Genomic DNA, 25262 nt, shown 5'->3' with positions numbered 1-25262 from the left:
TCGGAGCAGGATTTCTTGCCCCGTGGCAACGGATCCGAATTTCACTGGTCGATCTGGAGAGGGGTTGGCGCTTTCCGCTGGTCGTTTCGGATCCACTCGCTCCGCGCCGGATCGCTCTCACTTGTTCCGCCCCCGAGGCGCTGATTCGGGCGGAAGTAGCTCGCGTCACATCCGTCTTCGAGCGAAATCCGTAACCCGTCGGCACGCACAACATTTGCGTTGCTTCGCAAGATGGCTGCGTTCGGTGCTGCAGCTGTAGTGCTCGCGTTTAGCGATGCATGCTTGGACTACAGTGATTATGAGGTGACGCAGGTGCCGTACGAAGCCTTCTGCGCAAGTTGTCTGTGCACAATCCTTGCGGGCGCGACATGGAAGTGACGGACTCCGCGACTGCCGCGGTCAAATTACGCGCGGGGACCGGCGACTTTGGTTGTCATGACAACGTACTGAGCGGAAGTCGGGCATGGTTTCCGGAACCGGTTCGTGTCACGTGTACGCAGACTTGCTGTGCGATCCCCCTCGGAGTGTTTTCTGCGCTCCGCTGGCCGATTCGGATTTCTGATACCCGAGCCGCTCGCTCGAGGATTTCGGCGGCCGCTCCAGATCGACCAGTGAAAAACGCCATAAGCTTAGCTCAATAGGTGATGTCCAAATCCAGGTGGTTCTGTCTAGATAACAAATACAGATCTCAAAGACTATATATATACACAGTCTCCTATAGAACATTGTGAGGCGTTCCATTTCTACATTTATGTTACATGACTTCAAGTCTGACCTGTCTCTTTTTGTTAGCTTCCGTTTACTCACTGCAGACGTGTCTCTGACGAAGGCTGGCCCACCAGCCGAAACGTTTAAGACCGGATAGAGCGTTTTTCCGCGTACGTCGTTGTCATTTTGGTTTTATTTCTTTTTCTTTGACGCTGCATATTTTATCCGAATCCCGATCGCTTACGCACCGTACGGCTGCTGGCAAATGCGATACCATCAGAAGCAAATGAAAAAGTAAAAGAACAGCACCACGAGATAACAAGCGATGACTACAGCACCAGCAAGAAACTTTCCGCACAGATGTTTAAATCTCGTACGAAATAAGCTATAGCGCGCACGGCAGCGCCTGCCAACCTCGTATAATGTGGAAGGCTCACTTAAACTTATCTTGTGAGTTCGCTACTGCGCCGCGACAGAATAGCTATACCGTGACCGTGTAATATCCACGACAGTGTTCCAGCTGATAAGGCAATACGACGAACGCATTAGGACAGTGTAACACCCGGATATCCTTTATCATAAGGCCGATTGTGCCATCTTCAGGGGCACTATTCACGATCCCAAATGGTATAATCCAGTGTATAGCTATCTGTGCTTTATATGACCCTTCACGTGATTGTCGTATTCGCGTGCTTTCCTGTGACACGACATTGTGTTACTCGTGGGGCTGACGTCACGTTCCAGTGTGTTTCATGCGACCTCTATTGTGGGCTATCTCCCTGGCGCATGTATGTGCGCTAGCTGTAGATCTCGAATGTGTCCTCTTTTCTGATTTGCCTGCCCGGCATTACGTGACCTGACTCTGTGCGTTGCAGTGTGCTTTATGTCACCTCTGTTGCGAGGAGTTGCATTTGAGAATTTCCGTCCCGTGACTTCAAATCTGAATTGTTTGTTCTTGTAAACTTCCGTTCACTCACTGCAGGCTTGTTATCAATGTTTTATTATATAACCGTTCTATTCGAAAAGGTGTAGCCGGCGCAGGTTAAATATCATGCAACAGAAGTTCCTATGTTGTCGAGGAATAACAACAAAAATACATGCGTCCAGTGGGGTAATCAAGTAAGTTCTTGACTCCAATAGGCATGCGGCATCTTCCAGGCTGTTTGAATACGTAACACAAGGCAGCTCTAAAACTATAGAAGAAGCGTGCCAGCATCACTTCGTCAAAGACCCTGCGGAGAACTTTTATACGTGGTCGATATAAAAGCAATATATCGGCTGTGACTTCCAAGATGGCCACGTGCCCAATCTTCATACAAGATATTGCACGCTTCAGATCTCATTGTTTGCACTCGTGAGATTCAAGGATAAGAGCAACCGATAAGAGCTACCGCAATCATTTGCCTTATCTTCTAATCGAATGCGGCGCCGGCCCTTTCGGTGGTATATCGTCAGTCGGTGTCTTTCTTTCTTTCTTTCTTTCTTTCTTTCTTTCTTTCTTTCACTCTCTCTTTCCTTCTTTCTTTCTTTGTTTCTTCTTCTTTTTTTACGATACATAGCTTACAGAAACACAGTAAGTACACGAGGGTACAAATTCCGAGACTCGAGAAATCAGTATGCTCACGTAAAGCCCGCGGATTTGCAAGCACACACATTTCAAGGGTGAATGCGTGTACAACCGTCTACAACATGCAGGGTGTCCATAAATGTTTATGTACAGCCGTCTATAGCATGCAGGGTGTCCATAAATGGTTACCCTGATTTCAATAATAAATATTAGTTATATTTATTATGGAAACGTTTGTTTTTTATTACAGGTCTACGAGGAAACCCATGAAGTTTCCGTATATATAGCTGCGCCTCATTCAACACTTTTGCCATTGCAGAATGTCGCAGACATGTTGCAGAATGTGTGGCAAGAGGTTGAACACCGGCGTGATATTTTGCGCGTTACCAGGGGCGCACAGGTTGAAGAGATTTAAATGTCGAACTATATTACCTGTATTAAACGTTTATGTAAGGTTCAAAAGTTAATGAGTAGAGGCATATGTGGTATTACGAATGTTTCATTTACTCTATCCATTTAAAAGAAATATTGTTTTGTTATAAACGTAAACATTTATGGACACCCTGCACAGAGTTACAAACCTGCGTTTTGCGAGAGTTAAATGTTCGCAGTATATATATGTGAGGCAGCTTCGGCATGGTAAAGCGGCTAGCTAATATTACAAGGATACTTTACCTTGAGCGAAAAGGTAACACTGCATAGCAGTGCGCGCACTTGAGTATGTGTAGGTTCTGCAGGATTAATTGCAAGAAGTGAGCCCATGTGTTGCGCGCGTTTGTCGGAGTATTCTGTCTTCGCGGTGAATGAGCTTCAAATCCATGGAAGCCGCTGCAAACGGCTGATCATCAAGCGATAGATTCCGTGCCAGTTCAGCCACTTTCCGCACGATCGTTGGCTGGTAATGGCGGTGTTAAGTTAAAGCCAGTTGATAAGCCTATAGAAAGTGGTGATGGTAAAGCAATGGGCGTACAGTATAATTAAGCGTGCTTCTTGCCATGTACAAAAATAAGGACCGGACGCGATGACGAGCGACCAGCGTAATTGCCAACTGCATAAATATTCCGCATACCGTAAGTTAATTTACACCCTTAAAATAAAGAAAAGGTGTAAATAGATATATAACTCGCTCCATTACACCAAAAAAGGGTGCAAATCGGTCTATCATCCACTCCCTTAAGCTCAGAAATGGTGTAGGAGTATAGGACCGATTCCCACCTTATATTTTTTTTTGCTTTTAAGGGTGTAAATTATTTGACATCGCAGATGTCCGAAAGACCTGCTTCGTTCATTATGTGTATAGGTGATGAAGCAACAAACGGTGCCTACATATCCTAACCACGACAAATACTCCTTCATGCACATAATTCGCTCATTAATAAAGCGAAGCTTTATTTGCCTTCGATAAAGCACATGGTTGGGTTATCTTGCGCGCAATTATTTACCGGAATTGTGGGGCATGCAGCATCAAATCAGGGAGAACAGAAGCAGCGGCTATCTGAGTTACATTCTGTCGTGTCTCGTCTCTTGCTGCGCGCCGCAGTTCTCGTAATTAATTTATTTGCCTTCCTGCCCGGTGTTTTTTGCCTGTCTTCTCGCTCGGTTTCTCGCCCAACACATGTATTGTAAAATAATTTATTCCTTGAAAGTAAGAAAAGGGTGTAAATTGGTCTATAACTCACACGCTTACAGCCTTTTTCGGTGTCGATGTGGGAATCGTAGACCTAGCTACACCTTTGTTTGCTATTAAGGTTGTAAATTATTTCACAGTATAAAGCGGGCGATCCCGAAGATAGAGCGACAGGCAACTGGGCCATATTCCGGATATTCTGTAATCAATACTGGGTAGATCGGGAAGACTGTGTAATCTGCGCAAACTATATATATAAGGTTGAGTGTAACGGTATGAATCATTGAGCTATTTGCATCAATCTTTTTTTTTTCTTAGGATGCAAATTATTTCAGTGTAAAGCGGGCGACCCCGAAGATAGTGCAAAAGGAAGCTGGGCCAAGTTACGGGTATTGTGTAATCAACACTGGCTAGATCCCGGAGGCTGCGTAATCTGCGGTAACTAAGGTGAGGCCCAGCATATTGAAAAGAACTTATTTTTTCTATCGCTGTCAATGCGTCTTTCGTCGGGATAAACAGCACTGATTTTCTTTCTGCTTGCGCGAATGTACCTGTCCCATGGGAGGACACATGCACGCTAACAAAAACACAGGATCCCAAGACGATGCAGACTTGAGGTGCCCCGCAAAAGTCAAATGAGGGATGTTGATTGTTCGATTGATTTTTATTGTTTGTTTTTTTAATTTGTGCACAAAGCTTGCAAATCACTGATCCAACCCACCGCAAATATATCTCAATATCGGGCCCTGGGAGCCTGCCTTAAATTACGTGCAGTGATGAAAAGAAAGTAAGCATTTTGTAAAAGCTACTGCTCCGCTGCGTCCGTTTCGACGTGCGAAAATAAAAGGGGGTTGTGTGATGCGCATAATTATTGCAACTTTCTTTTTCCTTGTTCACCTTTTTTCGCCTTAGACGTTTCCTACGGAAATGAAATCGACTCAAAGAATAAAGAACGATTGATTGAAAGCTTCGTGCTCAATCCGGCAAACAAGTTTACAACTCCTCTTGTCATTTGTCGCTCATGAAAGGAAAAACAAAAGAACGAGGAACGCATGAAGACCGTGCAACGCTGAAGCACAGACAGACAAGCGCGCACAAGACCAGAGCTGACGTCCACGAATAGATTCGATGGCAGCGAAAAATAAAAATAAGAAAGATATTCAGTGACGAATCAACAAACGCAACAATAGAGAGCGGCATACGTCGATTCCACGTTTTTAGATTCACTTTACGTTTTCCAAACTGATCGGTGTGCCGAGAAACAACACCGAGCACACTTTGCGCGAAACAAACAAACGCAAAAGAGTCGGAGAGGAAGCTTCGCCCTAATAAAGCTGCCACATTCCGCGCGAAAGAAAATGTACCCGGCTTTGGACCAAATGAAGTTCTCCCGCCGTCAAGCCATCGCGTGTTTGGCGATTCCGCGAACGTCATACGCGAAATTCCCGATCGCGGGATATGCGCGATCAGCAAAACGAATCGGCGACGAGCACGACGCTGTTTCGAGGCTTGCTCTCCGTCCTCGGTCGGAGGGGAAAAAAAGGAAACATTCTCCGCCCCGAATCTTCGCTCCCCGACGGGAGCGAGGAGGGCGGAGTCTCCGGATCGAATAGCTCCGCCTACGCCGGATACTTTCCCCCTCTCTTTGCTCGTGACCCGGAGAGGGGCATGGGACGGCTCAGTGGAAAGGAGAAGTGGCGTATAAACCTCCCCTCCGCCTACTTGTCCTCTCTCTCTCTCTTTCTCTCTCTCTCTCTTTCTCTCTCTCTCTCTTTCTAAGTTTCTCCTTTCAAATGCCACCTCTTTGTACTTCTACCCACATATGCTTTCCTCTCCTCTACCGTTTACGCTTTTGCCTTCCCTCCCTTCTTTTCCCTAACAATAGCAGAGCGAGCGGCATTCCCTTTTCTCCTGAAACCGCTCTCTCTCTCTGTCTCGGTGTTTTCTTTCTCTTTACAGGCTTTGTCATTGCGCCTATTCTCTCTCTCTCTCTTTCTCTATGCCAGAGCACCAGATGTCGATGTTCATTTCCCTTTCCCACCTTCATTGCTCGGTTCTTGGTTTTCTCGAACTCTCCCTTTCCCCAAAACATGAAAGAAAAGGAACTACGCGAAAAAAAATCACGGTCTTCCCTCGCTTCCTCCTCGCGTAACCCCTGTTCTATTTCCTTTGTTTTTTCGTTTCGTGTGAGTGTATCCCACATTTAACTTGCCTTCCATCCGATCAAAAACCCTTTTTCCCCCAGCTTCTCCTCCTCACCCAATTTATCCTCTCGATCCCCCACCTAAGACACTCTATCCGGGTCCGTTTGGAACGGGTTGACGGCAACGTTGCGGCGATGACTGCCCACCCGCATGCCCGATGCCCCCCCCCCCCTCTTTTTTTATCTCTCCTTTTATTTTCCCTCTCTCGCGGAAGGTGTGCCGGAATCGACGCATTCTGCGCACTTCCGAACGCCATTTCCGGTGACGTCACGGTGAGTTGTCACTCCCTGATCGCTGCCCCGACCGGCACACTCCTTTCCGCCCTCACCCCATCGCTTTCCCTCCAGTTCCCCTTCGCACTGTTACTCTGCTGCGATACACACCTTGCCCGCGTGCTGTACTCGATGGATGAAAGAATGCGTGTTTTCCTCCGTTATGCGTGGAACGCCGTTAGTTCGCTTACAGCAGCGTTGCTTGCGCATGGAACAAGCCTCGTTCGTTTGCATTATATCTGCGGAAACGTGTGCCCGTATGCAGTGTAGCCTGATCGCCGAAGGATATAAATGATAGAGTAAGTTCATGGCATAAAAACGACCGTTAGTGATGCCTGTGGTTCGGTGTGTGTGTGTGTGTGTGTGTGTGTGTGTGTGTGTGTGCGCGCACGCACGCACGCACGCACGGAAAGGACCCCTGCATTTGTGCGATCATCAGATAGATTCGTGAAACATAAAACACGTAAATATGGCATGTAACAAGAGCTGCTGATGCGCCGGATCACCGAAATCCCGTCCGATTGTTTGTTCGCCTGAGCAAGGTTTAGGGTGGTACGTTAACTTTATGGACCGTGATTCTCACACGCGACGGATGATGTCGAGATAGCGTGCGCGATCTGAATTTCCGCTTGGCCCGGTTTCACGCGTGACCCTATACAATAGTGCTAAATTAGAGCGCGGTGCCGCGGTTCCTGTGGGGGCGCGTTGCGCGGGAGATTAGCCCAAATTTAACCAATCAAGGGTGCGCCGCATATTCGCGTGGCAGTTGAGTCATAGTGGGTTATCAGGTACGGGGCATGGTTTTAAGGACGTCCGGCCGACACGTGAACACACCACTTCTTTACTTTATTACTTATTATTTCTTTGCTACTGACTTGCAGTATGAGTGTGACGTTTGCGGTATACATGTGTATACATAATGTGCGGTGTACATTACTACCCCTATACATATACAAAAGGTTTTAAAAAAGCTTAGATAGGGCTCTTTCATTTATTAGCCAATGTATTCGACTGCGGAAGTTCAGGTTGGTGAGCGCTGCAGGAATAGAGAAAGTATAATCACAAAATCACAAAGTTGTGTTCAAGCAGCAAGGGAGTTGTCGATGGCCGTATGTATTTATATGTATATATATATATATATATATATATATATATATATATATATATATATATATATATATATATATATATATATATATATATATATATATATATATATATATATATAAGACCAGCCCCGGCACAACGTTTCCTTGACGGTTCCGAAGACACTCCCTCCTCCTGCTCTTCGTCTAACGTCAATTGCTTTACCTAACTCGGTCCGAATGAATGTTTTGTTTGCCTTGGATGTATACGCTTGTTTCACGACGGGTCCACGGGGTGTCGTATAGTATATAAAACACTAAAACACCCAGTGCCTCACTGTGGCTTGCGAATGATAAATCGAAACGGTAACTGGAAGGTTTTTTTTCAGCTCCCACTTGATCGTGGCTGACCGATAGCGGCCCATTTAGCAGTCGCTAAAGCTGCATAGAAGGGTCCTAGTGCATTCGTTAGGCTATTAGTCTGTGAACGTGAATGTGAGTTTGAATCGTGTCGAAACGCGAGCTCCGGAGAACAGTTAAGACCCGGAATGACCAAGGACCACGTCTTCAAAGCTCTTCAATCGTAAGTGCTATATTTCCCATTGGCCACCTTCGATAATGATATGTCCAGAATTCTAATTGGCTGAATGTTTTTTTTTTTCTTAAGAAAAATTCTAGTCCGAGAGCTTTCGTAAATATTCGGGCCCAGAATTGTTCATGCCAGGGTCCTTGTCTGGGTCCTTGAGCGTTTTGCGATAGTGTGCGCACCAGCTTCGGTATTGCAAGCAGTTACACCTAAAGCTCGTAGAACGAGAGACGTAAAACCGTTCTGACAAGTTGGTGCATTTGCATACGTCTACGAACGTCACAAATGTACTTTCAGGGCACGAGCAACCACGAAGAAAGAGCATCGTATGCGTATGGTTGCGCGAAGCCGCGCCAATCCAAGCCAGTGACACGTTGAGAGCCAGCTGTGCGTTAATTGCCGTTTAGGCTATAGGCCTTCTTGCCCCGATGTAGAATACGAATTTGGAGAACATGATCGAGGTAATGGTCGAACATTCCTGCCGAGGTTAGATGAAACGTGTGGACGCTTTATATGACAGCATTCACTTGACGCAGAGGGGGCAGAAGAGTCAGAAATGGCTGCCCGTTCTACCCGTGAAGCGTTAATTGGCTCGGCTGCCCCCATTTTATGTCACTACCAGCGTTCGAAATGTGAAATTTTTTTTTGTGTGTATTGCGATCATTCGAGAAATAGGTCCCTCCAAACATCGAACTAACTGCTGAATGTTTCTCTGTGTCTAAAAAAGTGAAAAAAAAATATCTGTGGAGATATACACTGTAAAATAATTTACGCCCTTAAAAATGAAAAAGGGTGCAAATGTGTCTATATCTCACACCCTTAGGGTGTTATCTATATAACGGACACCCTAAGGGTGTGAGTTATAGACACATTTACACCTTTTTTCACGTTTTAAGGTGTAAATTATTTTACAGTGTATATAGCGGTAAACATGAGACAAATGCGTTATAGGCAACACGTCGCACCGTTCTGAGGTCCCGGATCCAATAAAACTGCGTTCACCACTTTGCAAAATGTTGTTGAGGAGCCGCTCACTCCTCGTTACACGTTCTGCCTCTCCATCCCCTCTCTACCTCTACCACGTGACAGACTTACCCCACTTAACAGACACATTTTTTCCACCATGACAGGCGTAAAGCCAACACATTAAAAAGAAACATATACAGCAAATGCGCAAGAGAAATACCAATTTATGCTTCTTTTTGGAAGTTGTCGCTCAGGTAAAATGTATTGCTTATATTACTGACTCAAATAGATATAAAGAAGATAGCTCTTGCCAACACCCTGCGAATTACAGAGGAAAAGTTTTCACGACATTCGTTTAACTGTTGTTCAAACGGTGACACACCACCCTGCGTGATCACCGGAATTGTACTCCCAATCCGTGTGAATTTTTGCGAATGCGATTACTACATTTGTAATATGAGAAAAATTGAAAACAAAACGCGATATATGATTTCACTTAGAGCGTGTGTCTGTTAACCTAAACAAAATATCCGATAAATACGCTTGCGAACTTCTATCAAAACGCCTTCTGGAAAGTGTTAGAAATTGAGCGATTGACGCTTGAAAGATGTCACTGGCGAAGACAAATTTCCATGTCGAAACCTTGCGCTCCAGGCAATGGCATCCCTTGTTCGACCACTGCTGATTGCTTCAAGCGTGGACTCTGAGATCCATCTGAGTTACCATCTCGGAGGCCACTCTTCTAGACTATATCGTCTTGCTAACTTCTGAAGTCTTGCTAACTTCTAACTAAAGGAATGTCAAAGCGCGAAGCACGTTCCGGTTGTTACAGCGTGGTATGTGACAACCACTCTGGGTGAAATACCCCCAAGTGCCGACATATATAGTGCACCAAAACTTCGCGGGATGAGAATGCATTCCACGTATGCTTTTCCCACTCGGAGAACAGAGCGCAATTAGGCAACCGTTCGCTGTACCCTTCGCTCAGCTCTTCAATAATGAGACCTTGTTCTCATTTTGACGAAAAATTTCCTTCGTCCGCGTAGCCCGGCTATAGTCACAAACACGCGAGCCGACGCGCTTTCGTCTGCTTCCGTTTCAACGCAGACGACAAACGGGTTTGCTCGCAGACGGCGGCTCAGTCGCATCACCCAACGGCTCGAAAATGATGATGGCCTTCATCACGCGAACGACTTCTGTCGACTCAGCCAAAGCCCGACGGCGTCCGCCGGCCGCCTTTAAACGCTCTCTCGCACACGTAATGCGTGCGAAAACTCGTCGACTCGAAGAAGGTTCCCGCGCATCAGCGTATATATAGGGACGAAAGCTGGTGAGAGAGAACCGCGAAGGAACGTGTCTGCGAGTCGCGGGGCGATGCATGCGCGAGCTAGGCCTAACGAGTGGAAACCGCATCGGAGGACGTCATCATCGTTAGGCTTAGCGCAGCTCGTTGGGGCATCCGCACAATCCCTATATAGTCGCCGAGCCCTCGTCGTTGAGCTAAAGGATGGCGCCCGAGCATTTGTACCGCTCTGTAAATCGCCGCTCATGCCGCAAACGCATACATTATACACCGCAGGGAGTCGGCCGTTGGTTTCTCCTCCCCTTCGAACGGCAACACCCCCTCCCCTCCCCGCCGCCGCCTTTCATCCCCACGCTCCCGACTTCGCGTCTTCCCGACAGCAATAAAGCACGCGATGAGGCACACAATCCCGTTAGGAATTATTACACGCCCAGAGTAATAATGCCGGCGATTACGAGCACCATTATGTGCGGCTCTGTCGGTATATGTATAGGGAGCAGTTATATAGCTAGCGCTTTGAAATTTCTCTGCATGGGTATGTAGTGTATATACCTCTCGGCGCGTGTATCCCCGGAATGCTGAGGGTTGGCGGAAATATAACGTTTCGCAGGTTTAGCAAGCACTGTTTGAGCCATACGCACGGGAGGGAGAGTGTGTACGCGTCGCGGGCGGACACTGCGGCACATACAATGGGAGCTGTACATTTATGGCTGGCGATTATTGCAGTCCCACGCACGCCGCTGCATGTGGTTGTTAAAGCCAAGCGCCGGCCGTTTTGTACGAGTTGACTGGGACGGCTTCCGTTACAGGTTTGCGTTGCTTCCGTCTCGACCAAATGGACCGGAAGCGGCGGCTGAAATGTGTATATACGCCGAAACAAGAATCTTCCGAGCTGAAGAATAATCCTTGCGAGTGAAACCGGAGTGGAACGGCCCTTGCCCCTAAGCCGAAAGGCATGCATGTCTTAATGTACCTTTGTACTGGATCAACTGATGTGACGGATGCGCCTCCATTTACCGTTGCGTTTAATTCCGCTTCGGCGTGCCGCTGATATGTAGAATACAAGGAGTGGTGCCAACGATGCCTTACGAAACATTGCTTGCTGCGGAGCATTATTTGTCCAAAGTGGCGCTTTGGATTCCGCTTGCTATTAATCATTTATTTGTGTTTTGAACCAAGCAGTTCATGTGCAACAGAAATTTCCAGCCATTGTTTGGGCCTGCTTACGCGTATCGTCTCACATGAACGCTGCAAAATACATTAAGTGCGCTATTGTTAGGAAATTGCTGTTTTTAGCATACCGAACGGTTGGATTCTAGCAAGTGTGAAATTTTCGCAACACATCAAGCACTTTTCAGGCCTTACAAATCCTGACAATTACCATATGCAGTTAGAGCTTTATTAACTATACCTATGCGATGGCGCATTCTCTCAACAACGGCCAATCCTGTTCGGAGGGGCAAGCAGGTTGCTAAATCGGAGCTACATTTAGCTGCGATTGCTTCATGCGTGGGGCAATGATGGCGTCATCTGCGCGCGTGACACATGCACGGTAAAGTAATGGCTTCTTTCCTGTACACAACGATATACGAAAGTAAAGTGCGTGGTTAGCATTGCTCGAAAGGTATAAGCGATAATGCTAAAAAAGGTTGTTGTCACATTGGTTTCAACTAGCGACTCCCTTTGACCGTTTCTATAAACACGTTTCACGAGAAAACTTGCTAAAATTATGAATTCTAAGATGTGATGATCACATCATGTTAATGGAGAATTCAGGTGTGCTTTTCGCGACAGTTATTTAAAAAAAATTCTGAGCCATTCCACTCTGTAAGGTGGATGACCAGCGGAGCTGCATATAACTATCAACAAATAAAACAATAAACCAACATAACACAGATATGCACGTTGTTCTGTTCATTTGAATTTACGTTTATCTCATGACCACAGTAATTATGGCTTTATAGTCGCCGTGATAGGCGGCCATGGGCTCTACGACGACACTGGAGATGTTCGTAGCGAATGTTAGGTCTATGCTCGAGTGACGGCGCGTCGTGGAGACATTGGTCTTGCTGCAGCATTGAAGGCCTAACCTTTCTTAAGAGAAACGGCAAGAACCCCTTTCCGTCGGGACGAGACACATCGACGTTAACTAAGCACACCGGCACATAAAGGGGTCTCGTTACCCACCAGCGCAGTAGGCTGCCGCTCGCTACCTCTCTGATCCATTCTAGCCGAGCGTTTATCGACGTTAACGTCACCTGCAATGACAATGGGATTGGGGTCCACCGGGAGTATCCCACCGAATGTTGTCGATCACAAAGTCTTCAAGGTCCCTCTTTGACGTTCCGGGATGAACGCATACGGTGGCGACAACTAACGATTCCGACCCCAGTCCGTACGGCGCATGCGTCGACACATTCCACGGCGAGCCCCACTCGCTCGTCGTCGGTAAGGCAGCGGGTGCAACGGCCACCGCTGTCGTTCGTTGCGTAAAACCCCCTAAACTTCGTAAAGTAGCGACACTCTCCTCCTCCGCCTTCACCTCTCCTCGTTTCTCCTCTCTTTCCCACTCCCTCCTCGACCGTGGCGCCGCCTACACCGCTCGAGCGTAGCAACGGCGCCAACATGCGCTCCTCGCCGCTCCGTAGACGCTTCTCGAGCGAAAATGGCGCTGAAGCACGGCGCGAGGGCCCACGTGATGGTATTAGGCCAATAGCGACGCGGCGTCGGTCTCGGCCAGAGCGCGCGAGGAGGAGAGAGAGATTCTTGTTTGGGAAGGAAGAAACATGGGGTAAAGTGCAGCGCAGTAACTTTCTCTCAGATGAGGAGGAGGCGGCATTCATCAAAGCGTGGCGCTACTTTACGAAGTTTAAGGAGCTTTGCGTAGATCGCAGCACCGCCCGCCCGGCAATCGACGCGCCGCTGTCCCGCCGTTGCTCTTCGTGCGCGCGCTGTTCCTCGGCAGTCCTGAAGACACGTGACGTATACCCATCGTACGGGTGAAACGGAACTGAGATAAAGTGCGTCATTCACCTATATGGAGTCGTGACGTCAATCGCCCTTGATAGATGCATTGGTTATTCCGGTTTTCCGTTTACTGTTGTTTTCGAGACACGACGGCATAAACGTGCCATGTATACCCGTGCTCTCTGAGAAAACAAAAACACGTGGTGAGGAGGCAAGAACGCCGCACATCACATCGCACACATGACGAAACGCTGGAAACAAGCCTAAGACAGTTCCGCTCTAAAAAGAAACGTTAATCTATATTCGATTTGATTCACTTCTGACAGACACCATTCAATTTGTATGCAGTGCGGTCTAGGAAATTAATATCCGCACACTTCTAGATAGGTCTCTGGAGGACCGAAGAAAGGAAATCATTAAACCAAACGAAGACGTCAGCCAGACATGTGGCGAGAATTCATTGCAATCAGTATCGGCGAACAATTACACAGATACTGTAAGAAAGAACGGGGAGAGTCAACGGCGCGAATATATATAGTTGTAGCATGCTTGGCTCGACTTGGCTAGCTGTATCAAGGTTCCAAACACGACCACAATAGATAAAGCTCTCGCTTGCATGGGTTACGGTGAGATGCCACGCATACTCCCCTGCACTCCCGAAAGACCCCTCTTCCAATATCCTTCCCGTTGCGCACAAAAACAGAAGAAACAGGCACAACCACCAGCAGACGGCCGCAGACGCCGACGAACGCAAGCACTAACGCCTGCTTGCAACAGCGCTAGCAGAAGGCCCCAAAATACAGACGTACACAAGCATACGAGCGTGCTATATACAGACCCACGCACACACCAAATAAAGGCGAAAATGACAGAAAACACAAACACGCGCACAGAGGCGGCGGGAAGCCTGTGTTCTCCGACACTGGGCTCGGAGCTGTAGCTATAAAGACCCCCCGCAAACGGTTCCTGATGACTGCCTTCTGTGTTTTTTTTTTTTTTCGTCTGCGGGACCCGCGAGAGAATGAGATCCCCGGCGCCGATAAGGAGGCACAACGGGCGCATCCATCTTCAATTCGCGACCCTTCGCCGCAGCGTTGATCGTCAACGTTCTCGCCGCGTGCCGCTTAAGGCACATACGCTCAGACACACACACACGCACATACATATAACGCGATTGTGCGGCGCGTTCGTGCGAGCAGGCCGCGAAAACCATCATCGCCGAACGAACACCCCCGGAGCAACGTCGGTGGTGTCGCTGCTGCTGCTTCCTAACGTTGGGCGCCATCTTTTTTTTTCTTTTTTTACCCCTTATTTCTTGCCGTATGGCGTCCTTTTCACTTAGATACACACCGCTATTGTATAAACGCTGCGATATCTCACTACTCCGTAGAAGAAAAAAAGAAGGACGCTGGGGATGAGATCCGTATGGTTTTTAAAGATGTGTTCGGGAGCGGTCTCGTTGCATCCCCTTTCTTGTCGCCTTTTGTGTTGAATCACTCCTCGGTGTCGTGAACAAGATCCTTATGATTTGTGGTATGGAGGCATCGTGGGCAACCCTGACGTGACGGTGCCTGGCTGTGTGCTTCTATAGCATCTATGTTTATCTTTTTTCTCGCAGCTCGATTGAGATGTCGTTGCGTGGTCAACCGCGATTGAAACGCGTATCGATTTCGGACGGGATGTCCGACAAATGATACATTACGATCGGACGGTCATTTTTTTTTTCCCGCGCAGGAGAAATGAACCGCAGTGCCATCTGTGCGCGGGCGTTACCGATTTCTCGGACAGAGTTTATCCTGAACGAATGCCAATCTTTCTCTCCCTGGTCCGAGGTCGCGCTTATCTTATCAGTGGCGGTCGCAAAACGAACGGCCCTGTCCATTTAGTTCCTTTTTCTCGTGCGTGTCGGTGAATGGAAGCGACGTCCTATGCAGTCCTGTTGACGGCATGGCGACCTTGAGATCGGCGCCATTTTTCATTCCCTGTCTTGTAAATGGGACTGCCGATATTAGTGCGAACGTTTATTTCCGGCTAGCTGTTACGATCTTTAACTTCCTACAATGTCTGCAGCTTCAAGCAAATTTGGATAATAGAAAGGTTTTAGCTTAGAGAGAAGTGCAATTTCATTCTTCAGGTGCTTGTGAAAAGCAGCCTAAAACCATATGGGAAGCCATTGACGAACTTGACAAACCACAGAAGCCGGACGCTCTAACTGACAGGCAACAGATGCATGCTTAAACACACGGAATAAAATAGCCTTACGAATTTTTTTCGCTCGTGTAAACCAGTGTTTTGAGACGCTGCACGCACTGGCCGCATCGCATGGGAACAATCATCAAAAGTTGGCCCACGTATTCCTATATAGCTGTCATTGAACACAGAAGTTAACAGGACGCGTTAATTTACCGAAATTCGTTGGGCGTGTTTCTATAAAGTCGAGCGCGTCGTGTCTTGTGATTCGAAATGTTTTCAGGCCGAATAAACCTAATAAATAAACGCGAGGTCCACCATGGTGGCTGAGGGACGCTTTCGACGCTGAAATCTGGAGCGTGTGTCTCTTGTCGTATTAATGCACGATTTTGCCTCGCTGGCTCATATGAAATGTTCGCGCATTCCGATGCCCACAGTGCATAAAATATGCATACATTTTCGGCGCTTGGTCATCAGGATTATCGCTTTGTGAAATCAAAGGCGAATGCACCGCGCCAATATTCCCTCTGTCCGGACAGCATAGCGGCTTCGGCCGTATTAAAGCTTTTTCTTCGAATATTTCTTTTATGCTTACAACTGATCAAACGCGAAGAGTAGATTAAACACCGTTTGCCATTTGCTCATTTCACTTTTAGTCTACTTTGCTATCCCTTTACTTCCCCCTCCCCTCTCTCGCCAGAGTAGGGTGTGGCAAACCGGATCTTCCCATCTGGTTAACCTCCCTGCCTTTGCCCTTTCTTCTGTCTCTCTCTCTAGTCTACGTTGCAATAATGAGATGCCTCTGGGCAGATCTGCGACGATCTCGCTATACGCTGGTACGTCGCACCGCAGTCCTCCGTGCACATCAGTCGTCAAACTTGCAGCAGAATACCAATTTTCGGTATTCCAAACGGGTCAAAATAAGATGAGTGAACGAATTTTCATATCAATCAGTTAAGCCGACGAATCAATCTGCCATTTAACCACTACAAGGTATTACGATTACTCATTGAAACCTGTCATGTCTTCTATCCCCGATGGTACAATGGCTGTGGTGTCCCGATGCAGAACTCGAGCTCACAGGTTCGATCCCCACTGCAACAGCCGCATTTAAATGGAGGGAAAATTCGGAGGACGCTTAAGCTTCACCTTTAAGAGTGGAACGCGATAGCATTCAAAGATCCCTGACTGCTTCTCACGCTTCCCGGCAACTGGAGCGTATGTAACCGTAATGTTTACCGAGAAAAACTGGCCGCGAACTCTATGCACGAAGGCGGGCTTTCAGGTAGAAACGCGGCCTCTTGCGAGGGCCGCGATGCGGTGGAGCCAAGCGCCATCTGCAAGGTATTGCAAGGAACCGGGCGCGCCGCTCCGTCGCATCCAAGATACTCGCACGCCGACGTACGCAAATGGCAGACGCCGTAGCCGGTCTATGAATGGTAGAAACTCTGAAAAGGGGGCTTCTTTGAGTTTTCGCGACATAAAATTTAGTTTGCTCGTATAGCCAAATTGCAATCCCACGCTATCATGTCTGTAGGCTGTGCGTAAGTCGTACTTTATGATCATTCCACGTATTTTAGCTTGAGAAATTCAATTAGTTCAGTAACGTACTTCCTTGCCCCACATGGAGGGCCTGGGTATGGTTGGTTCGAAAATCTTTTTACCGAAATGACGTTCGGCGCTGGACGCCGACGCCGGATTTTGTGCTACACGGAGCCCTTAACGTAGCGCGTTAAAAATGCTCTTGCACTTACGACCGCATTCATAAACGTGAAGCTCATGCGCCACTTGATCTATAGATGATGCATGTCGTGAGTGAGCCGTAGGAAAGGCAATGAGCGCTTTGGACAATTTCAAGCCAAGCGTCATTCAACTAAATCAGTTCAAGATGCATGGTTTTCAAGTTAGGGTGCATTTCTGTATACGGAAGCTTAGATTTAGGCGCACATTAAAGAACCCCAAGTGGTCAAAATTATTCCGTAGTCCCCCGCTAAGGCCGTGCCTCGTAATATGGTCGTTATTTCGGCGCCTTGAAATCAAGAATTTAATTTTAGGGCGCTTGGACAGCACACCTCTGCTCCTGCTGCTATACTATTGTTGTTCAGTGTTCACCGATTGGAGAAAGAAAATTGAGCTCGATAGAAAGGTTTATCATTGTGCGAAAGGCGTCTCAGAAAGATGTATAATGAGGAGCCACGCCAATGATGTTGCAGACGCCGTATATGTTCATTGTGCACGAAGTCAGAAACGAAAGAGACAGGAAACCATGGGAGTTTGCCAGCACCCACCGGAAGGGTTAGCTATAGACGAGCAAGACATCTTGCTGGCCTCTAGGTGGTTCACTTTTATAGAGACTGATACTTATTGAGCGAGACGGGGAACAGAGAACGAACACGAAGACAGCGTGAACGCTCATGGCTTTCTTCGTGTTCCTTACCCGCCGTGGTTGCTCAGTGGCTATGGTGTTAGGCTGCTGAGCACGTGGTCACGGGATCGAATCCCGACCACGGCGGCCGCATTTCGATGGGGGCGAAATGCGAAAACGCCCGTGTACTTAGATTTAGGTGCACGTTAAAGAACTTTAGGTGGTCGAAATATCCGGAGTCCTCCACTACGGCGTGCCTCATAATCAGAAAGTGGTTTTGGCACGTCATAATCATCATCATCATCATCAGCCTGGTTACGCCCACTGCAGGGCAAAGCCTCTCCCATACTTCTCCAACTACCCCGGTGATGTACTAATTGTGGCCATGTTGTCCCTGCAAACTTCTTAATCTCATCCGCCGACCTAACTTTCTGCCGCCCTCTGCTACGCTTCCCTTTCCTTGGAATCCATTCCGTAACTCTTAATGACCATCGATTATCTTCCCTCCTAATTACGTGTCCTGCCCATGCCCATTTCTTTTTCTTGATTTCAACTAAGATGTCATTAACTCGCGTTTGTTCCCTCACCCAATCTGCCCTTTTCTTATCCCTCAAAGTTACACTTATCATTCTTCTTTCCATACCTCGTTGCGTCGTCCTCAATTTAAGTAGAAACCTTTTCGTAAGCCTCCAGGTTTCTGCCCCGTACGTGAGTACTGGCAAGACACATCTGCCACGTAAAAGCCCATAATTTTTCTTCGTGTTCCTTGACTTTGTGTTGTCTGTTTGCCGTTTCGCGCAGTCAGTATACCAGTCCCTTATAATGGTTAGATAGGCTTAGCTTGACGCTTACGATACGTTCCTCTCACACCAATGCGTTCACGCAGGTGTGATGTGCACACACCCGTGGGCAGGAACGCTAACGCGCCTGCGCGCAGCGCTCATCTCAGCGTCCTCGTGCCAACACATCGAGTTGAATACCGTCAATGTTTGTAGTTAGTTCCGAGGGGGTTATTTCTCATGAGTGTCAGTCAGTAATTGTCGCGTGTTGGACATGAAAAAGTATTTCGCTTTCCCCGGTCTGCTATATGCATATACGGCTTGCGCCCTACAGTCCCAAGCCGATGCTGCTACTGAAATTCATCACGTCCCGACACCTATGGTGTCGGAAGTACAATATGGCGTCAAAAGTTCACTCCCTTCCCCTTCTTCCACACCATTACTACCACACTCTCAATTTTTGCCTTTCCTGCTCACTATAACGAAGCAATTGACATTTTATTTTTCACGGTCTACGGGATATGCAAGTTGCCGTGCGGTGGTTCACATGGAACATTGTGACTGAGAACCAGGTCCCGTGTTCGATTCCTGACCTCGACTGCCGCGTCTCCGTGCGGGACAAAGTGCAAACATACACACACACTAATAAGCTTGCTAATAATGTTCATGTTCAGCACTCCTGTAATGAATGCGTATATTTAGTATACTTATCCATATATTTAACATGTTTAAAGAGAAAGAAAGAAATGCGCCTATTTTGGTTTACCACAAGTTCTTCAACGTTGCGCAGTTTACATCAAAGGACGCTGGAAAAGGTGGAGTTATTTAGACGACAGACTTCTAAGCTGTCTTTATGTGATAGCACATCTATATTTCGGTTGTTTTCTGTCAGTACAATTGCTGAGTGTGTTGGCCGCGAAAAAAAGGTCAAAAGGATGTCTCACATCTTGCCTCAATGGAAGGCGGATTACGCGAAGGCGTAATCCATCGCCAGATACATTCGGATGCGACTCATTTTTCTTTTAAGTGTGGCTCTTGGAATGCCAACTAATACGTGTTAACCTAATATGAAAGTAAATTTCCATTGCACTGTTCGTATAACAATCGACTAGTTAAATTCTTAAACGACCAACCTTACCATACCCCGTGAACACGTCGAATAACGGGGGAAAAGAAAAGAACAGACAGACCCGAGTGCCCATGAAAAATAGAAGCCTATTCCAGACAGACGCGGACACAGTCATTGTGCCCGCTGAGTCTTCGTTGCAAAAAAATTTCCCTGTGCGCCACTCGAAGCTTTTGTGACAGGTCAGCATATAGCCATATCGCCAACCGGCGGTAAACTATAAAGAAAAATAAATGAAAAATAAACAAAGTATATGGCCACGAGTGATGCAGTTTGTTCTACTGATATTGCGTGTATGTACAGGGGCCGAAAAAAGTTGTATACTCCACGCAGCGGGAGCGGCACACTTTGACGCGACGCCATCTACATTGACACGAGTGAAGCGACATGCCTGCAGATAATAAAGGGCACCCGTTGGTTGTCTCGATCCCAGATACTGCCTGTAGATGGCACTGCGATGCAGTTTGCCGTTGCTCCGGCTCCCGCTGCGTGAAGCATACCACTTTTGTCGGCGCCTGTACACACATGTTCCAAGGTCGAATCAAATAGGTCGCGAAGCTTCGGGCGAAAAGCGGTTCAGTACAGATTGTCACCGACATCAGCATGGGGGGTTACGGGAGCAGCGATTGAAGCGCGACTTGGAGGGAACAAACATTGGGAAAGAAAAAGGCGCTTTTTAATTCAGACGAGACACAGTTAGATTCATTCAATGAAAATAAAATTCCTAGTCAATTTTATATATTCGTGATGAGTTAACAAAATACGTTTAATTTTATTATTATTAATAAATGCATTTCTTTTTAGCGCCCAGCGCTACAGGGGGCGTTGACGCCACTATCACAGCAGTGCAATGTACGTCTTGAAATGGGCAGAAAGGCGCACTCGTATCACCTGTTGAAATACGCCCCCCTCACAATTTGTGCTTTCTTGCTCGTCGAAGTTTGTCTGAATTTGGTGACGCGGCTAGCTTCAGTGCTTCTTAATTTGTTCAGTCAAAAGTAGTGATTTACGACCGCCAGATAATTGTGTAGTTGTTCTCGTGCGACTGCGCTGGCCGATGGACTTGGCATCCGACAATAGGATCAGCACTCTACGCCTAAAACTTTCGTCGGCCTCCAAAGAAAGTATGTTCTGTGCAGGGATGCGATTTCGACAACCGTACGGCTAGCCTTTTTTCCTACATCGCTTTCCACGCTGAAAGCTCGAAACGCCCATCAAGTCGAATGGCGAGGCATATGAATATATAGCTACAAAGGAAGAACAACAAAACAAATTTCGTGCCTTCGAAAACAAAATGACGTCACTTCTACTTTTAACGGACATGGCGTCACGTTATTTTTTCTTCCGCCGGAAGTGTTCCCCCCACATACAGATGGCGCTAAGCCCCATGAACCGGCGATGGACCGCCATGTTTTGAACGTATGGGCTCCTATGAAAGCTTCGCTACCAGGTACATTTACCTTGCATGTTCGCTCTCTGCATGCGTTGCGACAGAACATTGCAACACTAACGACTACAGATACTGCATGACGCACGCATGCTCAGACATTTACTCTATGTTTCTACAGGCGTGCACCGGGGCAGTTACCAAATAGGGCGTGTAGCAGTGAGCGACAGACTGAAAGCGAGAAGAAACGAAAAGCTGATACAACTGGAGCTGATAGCAACGTCGAGTCTGGATATATATCTGCACGAATTCCAAGCATTTATCGCGTGAGCGAAATGAAATTTTTTGCGTCGTCGGTATAGCATTATTAGCATTTTTCCTTTTGCTCTTGTGTTTCAGCATCTGCATACAAGCACTTGTCAGTTCTCGCAGACAAAAAGTGAGTTCGGTACTGAAAACTATCAGCTCACGTTAGCGCTATTGTCTGTGTTATCTGCTCTCTATATTTACATCCCTCTTTACCATATTTTAGTTCAAAACCTAACCGTTTGTTCTTAAGAGACAGCATGTATAAGCGCAGCTGAGTCGTCAATGCCACGTATCACTCCCAGGCGAGTTCTCTCTTCACAAACTATAAAACAGCCATGTAGTCAGATTGTATTCACGTATTATCTAGTTTTGGATACTCGTTCAACTCTTCGGTGGTTATCGTGACGTTCATGACATATCGGCTAATCTTTCTTTTAAAGGCAAACGAATAGATTATTAACACACAGAGAGACAAGGCAGTGTCTGACTCGTATACGCGTGTTCATTTTGTAGGCGCCTTTTGCGCAGTAATCTATAGTTATTTACCAGCATATAAAACAACTAGCCCAGCGACATAGTTTTAGATCATTATTCTTTTTCTCAACGGCAATGACCGTTGGTGACATTCGCGTGAGCTTCTTGCCCAGGGCAGTTTCTTTTTCTGTCGGTAACTGGGAAGTTCAGCTATGTGCTCCGTACGTTAACCTATCCCCAGTAATCGCGTAAAGAAAGCCTGTCGTCGAGTTTAACTAAGTGTAGGCGCATCGTAAATCCACAACTAAGAGCAGCACAAGAACAGTTGGTGATTGTAGAGCATTCCTTCGAGACGCTGTTTTGATTCATTTGGCGAAGAATGGCGTATTATTAGTAGCGGAAATGAAGGTAAAACCTTTTTACTTTTTCATTCTCGCTCAGAAATATTAGCAAAAAATGTCCCAAGGACAGCGAGAATATTGGCCACCATTTACATGCCAAAGGATTGTGCCAAAGGGCTCGTTGATGAAATGCGCATCTGAGACGAAAACAAAAGCGCAAGCAGGCTCCCAAAAGTGAGACGAGCGTTCCCCACACATTGGTGAACTGGTCACAACAATATGGCTATGGCTTTTTATTTTATTTCTGTTGTTCTACTTAAGTAACACTTCTGTACATATATATATATATATATATATATATATATATATATATATATATATATATATATACATATATATATATATATATATATATATATATATATATATATATATATATATATATATCGTCTCATAGCGTATACCTTACATACCCCTGCACATTCTTTCTAGAGCATTTGCACTTTACATATTACGCTCCCTGTTTTACCCTGCCGTACGCCGTTTATACTGGATTTCACTAGACGTTTATTATTCTATGAGATTGAGCGCACCAACTAAGCAGCACAAATTGGCGCGATGTCTCACACGTAACTTATGGGGCCTATAGAGACAAGCTTTTGTGCAATCAAGTATACTATAGCCGTAGAAATGTGGTTAACGTGCGACATTGCATTATGTACATCACTTCGAAAGTCGCTCCATGAACAAAGAAAAAATAAAGAAACGGTTAGTTCTTAATGAGCGCAGGCATGTTATTTACAACGCGAATTCTGCCTGCATTTTCTGTATATAGTATGCACCTCACGCTCTCAATTACAAAGCGCTTCTTCACCGACTTGCCACGGATCTCTTGAAGTATAGAGGCCCATTTTCTCCGGGACTGGACCTTCCACTGTAGATGTTTGAGGAGGAGGAAATTGGGATAATAAATAATCGTGGTAAAGTATACTGCAACTACATATACTGAACTTGTCATGAAGTTTGATTACTGCTGTTGCGTGTGATGTCATCTGCCCCTGCTGATAACAACAACCGCGCGTTGCACTCTACAAAAGTGTTTCTGGCTTTTCTATAAGGCACGCGTAGGGAACTCGATGAATATAGCTTTAGCATCTGTGTACGTGCGCGGCGATCCTCTGACTCTGCATGATGCAGTGATAGGCGTGCATTATGTACATTACATACATTATGTACATTACACTTTGGCAACTTGTAATTTTCTCGGTATACTTATGTGCTGAGGGCCTTTTTTTTAAAAAGCAGTTGGGAAATATAGACCAGTCAGTGCTTTGTATTTACCGGCTACTTCGAGAGAGCGGCTTTCTTAATTGCCGGCGAATGTCCCACTTTGTTGAAGATAATGAAAAGCAAAATAATGTGCGCATGGGCAGGGGCCATTCCTGCGTCCGTGATAAGCATGCGCATATTATACCAACAGGTGGAGTATCATGCAAGATCCAGTGGGGCTAAGATAACCTTATCATAAATCTCAGCACTTCACCCTCCATCGCGCCCTTAATACAGGAAGTGCCGTAATGGCTCCTTCCCTGTACTCCCCCCAATCTGACAGTCATGGGCGCAAAACATTCGCAATATACACTGTAAAATATTTTGCACCCTAATAAGTCACGCACCCCTAGGGTGTTATCTATATAATCTACACCCTAAGGGTGTGAGTTATAGACACATTTACACCCTTTTTCACTTTTTAGGGTGTAAATTATTTTACAGTGTATCGGGCAGACAACTGTGAAGTTCCTTACGGAAACTGTCAATTTTCCCTTTGTACAAGGTGTCAAACCTAAATTTATTTGTATTCTAAACTTGGACAATATCGTTGTAGAGCGCGCTTGACAATATGCGCTTCCCTTTGAGACGTTTGCGAGTTGTTTGTCCGGGATATCAGCCGTCGCTCTTATCTGTCCTTCGACGTTATCAGAGTATTTCAAGGGTCTGTTCATTTGTCTTCACAGATAAACTAATGAGCACTGACTAAACCTAAAACTGACAAGCTAGTGATAAATAAATGCTATATACTCTAGTGATAAGCAACTATCTAAGATATCTCTCGCGCTGGCGCTGCACAAGAAAACGTTAAAAATTCTGTGGGAAATTTACAAAAAGGAAGGAAATACAACCTCACCAATTTACGCAATGGGGCGTCAGTGTTTGGCGCCCATTTTAAGAAACCAAACGTCAGACGTAAAACCGCAGCCAATTTGAAAAGCTGAGACCAACAACCAAACGACATTGTATATACAAGATGATCGACATGTACTACTTACTGATATTATTTTATGGCGACTGTTGGTGCTATTTCTGACATTCTCAAATTTTCTTCAAAGCCCGGGAAAACGAACCACGTTAAGGATACATAGCTTCACGGAAACAACTGCACCGGGTGTTTTCTGACATTTGTTGAAATTTCTGCATAATTGGGGCACGGCGATTAGTACAGCCACAAAGAATATTGTGTGTTATATCGTTCGAACTGACTTCGAGCAAAATTTCGCCGGATATCTTTGCCTACGATGTACTATACTTTGAAAAAGCAAACGTTTTGACCTAATTACTTGAAATATTCTGTACGTACTCGAGCTTCACAAAACAAAACACAAATGCCTACTTTTTACTTTTACACTCCTTATAACATGTCCACAGTTTGAAACACAGCGGCGGAAGCTTTTACGCAACCTATATAATGTAAACAGACCTCTACGCCCTGCCCTACTACTGGCAGATGACCCGCTAGTGCTATTTACTAACCTGTTCCACTTTTCAGAGACAACTGGTTATTTACACGAACTATAATGCAATGCAGGTTAGCCTGCTCTAACCTTGCGTTTCCTTTTGTCTTGTGAGTGGCGCAGCATGGCCTTAGTTGCCTTTGTGCCATTATACCCCCAACTAACTAACTAACTAACTACTGTTCCACCGGCATGCTGCGTCCGCGAGAGTAGCAAA

The 25262-nt window shown here is 46.3% G+C and overlaps 1 protein-coding gene across 2 annotated transcripts in view; it reads right to left on the bottom strand.

Moving 5' to 3' along the window:
* The window catches only part of LOC135920967 (homeobox protein Nkx-2.2-like), a 151966-nt gene that overhangs the window by 17854 nt on the left and 108850 nt on the right, over nt 1-25262 (bottom strand). The window lies entirely within an intron of this gene.

The sequence above is a fragment of the Dermacentor albipictus genome, chromosome 7 (assembly GCF_038994185.2).
Source record: "Dermacentor albipictus isolate Rhodes 1998 colony chromosome 7, USDA_Dalb.pri_finalv2, whole genome shotgun sequence".
Classification (NCBI taxonomy): domain Eukaryota; kingdom Metazoa; phylum Arthropoda; class Arachnida; order Ixodida; family Ixodidae; genus Dermacentor; species Dermacentor albipictus.
Note: the sequence above shows the minus strand (reverse complement) of the source record. Positions and strands in the feature narration are given on the sequence as shown.